Here is a 4,046-nt window from a genome sequence, read left to right on the forward strand (position 1 = left end):
GTATCTCTTACAGAAGTAGAAACTCAGCTTGTTATGATGTATAGCAAAGAGCAGATCATAATCTTAGCTCATGAGATTGAAAAGTTGAGAAATCTGAGGCTAGGTGAGAAATTGTTGAGGTTGGTGAAAGAAAATCACTAATTTATTCTCTGGCAAGATTTTCGGGGACGAAAATCCCTAAGGGGGGAGAGTTGTAACAGCCTGTTTTTTTAGGGTTGATCGGAACAGTGGTTTCGGGGCCACCAAATCCGAACGAGTAGGTTGGTAAATATTATATTTAATATTTACGAGTTAATTGTGATTTTAAAAATGTTTTTGATATTGTGATTTTTGTTTTATAAGCGATTTATTAAGTTCAAGTCGTATGACCCTAAGGTCAAGTGGGTTTAGAAAATGAGGTATCGGGACCTTGTTTCTATAAAGCGAGTCGTAAATATTTTTATAAATATTTACGTAGTGGCAATAAGATGGTATTAAAGTTTCGTTGAAAAATTTTATCGTTTCAATAGTTAATTAAACAAAAAGGACTAAATTGTGTAAAGTGCAAAAGTTGTGTTCTATAACCTAAAGGTATTAAATAGATATAGAACTTAAAAGTAGAAGTCCTTATTTGGTAATTAGCCTATTAAAGAGATTGTGGGATATGATGGCTTGGCATTTGGTGTAATAAATAAAGTGTATAAAGGTTAATATTGTAAATTGGTGATAGAGTCAAATGACTTTGGGGTCCCCTGTTCTGTTTTTAGAAAATCATTATAATTTGTACAAAAATTGTTATAAGATTAAATTTACATGCTTAGACTCCTTAATGAGTATAGTTTCAAATGAAATCAAATAGAACATATTTTGAATTCTGTACAATGAGAAATTTGATTCGTAGTGAAGAGTGGTCAGATTAGTCAAACAGTGAAACAGGGGAAACTTTAAGAAATATCTGGTATTGATTGGCCAAACCTAAAATTCTTAAAATTTCATTGATGGAAGATATATGAGTCTATTTTCAGGAAAAATTAACGAAAATTTATTTGGAGTTTTGTAGCTCCAGTTATAAATAATTTAGTGACTATTGCTCAGGAAGACAACTTGTAGTGAATTTGTGATTATGTTGTAAACATTGATAAAACTTGTTAATGAGTTGCTTATTGTTTTCTTATGAACTTACTAAGCGTAAAGCTTACTCCCCTTTTCTTTCCCATATTCCCTAGGGTTGCCAGGTTAGATCGGGTTGGAGGCCGTCAGAGATATTATCACATTGTCAAGTCTACGCTATCGGCGTAAGTAAATCTTAGTGTTTCGAGTCTATGGCATGTATAGGGTTGTAAAGTTAAGTAAATGATACAAGACTAAGATATTGGTAAATATTTAATAATGCCTCATGAATATTTTGGGCCTTGTAAGCCCGATTAAAGGATAATATACGTGTGTATGAAAAGTTTAAAATTGATCAAAAATTTTACTATTCGGTTTTATATAAATGGATGAGTTTAAATCTGGTAGCACCTCGAACCCTGTTCCGGCGAGGGATACGGGCGAAGGGTGTTACACTGAGATCACCTCACGATTTCCAAAATGCAACGAAAAGGGTATTCAATTATTTGGTCCGACGAAAAAATGAAACCCATCACGTTAGGGCACGATTTCACGAATTTTCAAACATAGAACATTGTCTTTTTTAAAATTTAGAAAACATGAATGAAATTTTGAACGAATATATGACTATTTTAGGCAAGCAGAAAATCGAAACCCAGCATGTTAGGGCACGATTTCCCAAATTTCCAAACGCCAAACATGACTTTTGTTTTGAAAGTTTTTTAAATAAACAATTGCAAAACCAGCTCAAAGTATATTCATTGGATTCACTTTAGAGTTGAAGCAGTAATACGACATGGATAAATAATGAGAAAATACAAAAGATTAGGATACATGCAAAAGCGACATACCATATATTATAAAAAATCCCAATATTCACATTTGAAGGCTAATGAATTAAAAGCAAATTTAAAGAAGTTCCAAGCAAATTAACACAAACAACATGTGGCAAGTTTTAAAACTAGCAAACAAATAAATAATATAGAAGAAATGCAATTTGGAATTATCAATATGCAAACAAACAAACACATATAAAAATCCTAAAGTAGCATACATGAAAGTTCAAATAGATAAAATAATAATAAAATAAAATTCATATATGAAGTGATAATATTTAAATGAAATTTCAAAATACATAATGTATATATAAAGAAAAGTAAGTAACATTTAACATAGTATTTGTCAATTTAAATAAATAATATACATGAAATGAAAATTTTATATATAAAAATAAAGATACTAGTATATGAAAGTATTTAAAATAAATAAAATATACCGTTTAAAATAGGGTCCTTAGAAGAAGATATACATACATAAAATAGTATGAAATCAATAATATATATATACACATAAAAAGATGAAAAATTAAAGGAAATATTTACATAAAATAATAGGAAATCAATAATATATACTTAGAGTAAAAATAATTTAGTATAAGTTACGTATATACATGTATAATGGTATTGAATTGAACATTTATAGATCTTTAAATGTAGGAATATATGAAAGAAAATTTAAAACGAATAAATTGCAAAATACCACGAATAAAAAAAATAATAATAAGAACAATGCAAAATTAATGATTGAAATGAACATTAGCACGAAAGTGGGGGACTAAATGCGCAAATCCCCCACTCATAGCCAAACATGCGGACAAACTTCCTCTTTCCCCCAAAAATGTTGTTCCATTTTATTAAAACCTGTTTTTAAAAATTTTACTTTGGAAAAAAAACAAATAAACATTCTGACTTTTATTTTTTGTTTAAGAAAACCTAAACGCTTTATGCTTTCCATCTTCCTCACTCTCCCTTTACTCTTCAGCCGAAAGGTTATTGCCCAAGCTCTCCATTCGCGACCAGCGAAAGTCCTCCTACGATGACTCCGGTGAGCTACTTCCCCTTTCTCTTATTGCTTATATACAGTAGATAAAAAAAATCAAAGAAAATGGAAATAAAATTGAAAGAAAAATGAAACTTTAAATCACCTTAAACAAATATGGTTGCTATATCTTTCTGTTTGTTTTGATATTATCTTTATCTTCAATTTTTTTGAAAAAAAAGTCCCAAAAAAAAACCCCATACAATGAAAAATTTGGAGGCTTTATAGCCGAATACAAGTAGTTTTCCTGCTATTTTCTTGCTCAAATCGCAGGTCGTGGAGATGTGAACGGACGTGGCGACTAACGAACGAGCTGGGGGTCGTGCCTGGTGTGCCACGTGTGTGGTGGAAAGGCGCTGATGGTCGTGGGTGGAGAACGTGGGCACATGGTGGCTGAAGGGAGTCAGTTTCTCTCTTTGCTGAAAAAAATTTGTGGGCTAGGGGTTTTTTAAAAATTTGGGCTTTTGTTTTATTTGGATTTTAATGTAATTGGTTTGTATTTTGGGTTTATTATTTGTAAATGGACATTTGGGCCGGTTTTTTGGGTTTATTATTTGTAAATGGACATTTAATATTTTGTTTTATTTTTTGGTTTTTGTACGTGTATGGGCCCAGGCCAAGATTAGGTCTTACAATATCTTGGCAATAATAAAGGTAATAAGCACAAAGCTAATTCAAAGGATGGTCAAGAAAAGAATATGCAACTAAGAAGTACAATGAACCTTTGTGTCCAAAGATTTAAAAAAGTTAGACATCATTATCGAGCAGTCTAATATGTGACTCCCTCCAACATGCTTTTTTTTTTTATACATTTTTTATAATGGATACTAACTATGTTTTATTCTCTATTTTGGTGGCCTAAATATGCTGGTGGCCCAAGGTGACAAGTTAAATACGACTAAACCAACTAGCATGTGGTAGATCTAGAATCTCAAAGTCGTTCACGCAAAAAAGGGATCTGATAGGCATCTTATGCAACCATGTAGTGTCAATAATGTTGATAAAGAATGAGAGGCCAAAAACTTATGTTAAAGAGTGCTATACTAAGAAAAAACGAACCCTATGAACCTATCTTCCAC

The 4,046-nt window shown here is 31.4% G+C and overlaps 1 long non-coding RNA gene across 1 annotated transcript; it reads left to right on the top strand.

Moving 5' to 3' along the window:
* The first annotated feature begins 2,817 nt into the window (after positions 1-2,817).
* LOC128280561 (uncharacterized) lies at positions 2,818-3,649 on the top strand. Its single transcript, XR_008270656.1, has 2 exons — positions 2,818-2,973; positions 3,241-3,649. It is a non-coding gene; the product is annotated as an uncharacterized LOC128280561 (long non-coding RNA).
* The last annotated feature ends 397 nt before the right edge of the window (positions 3,650-4,046 follow it).

This window comes from Gossypium arboreum, chromosome 9 (assembly GCF_025698485.1).
Source record: "Gossypium arboreum isolate Shixiya-1 chromosome 9, ASM2569848v2, whole genome shotgun sequence".
Classification (NCBI taxonomy): domain Eukaryota; kingdom Viridiplantae; phylum Streptophyta; class Magnoliopsida; order Malvales; family Malvaceae; genus Gossypium; species Gossypium arboreum.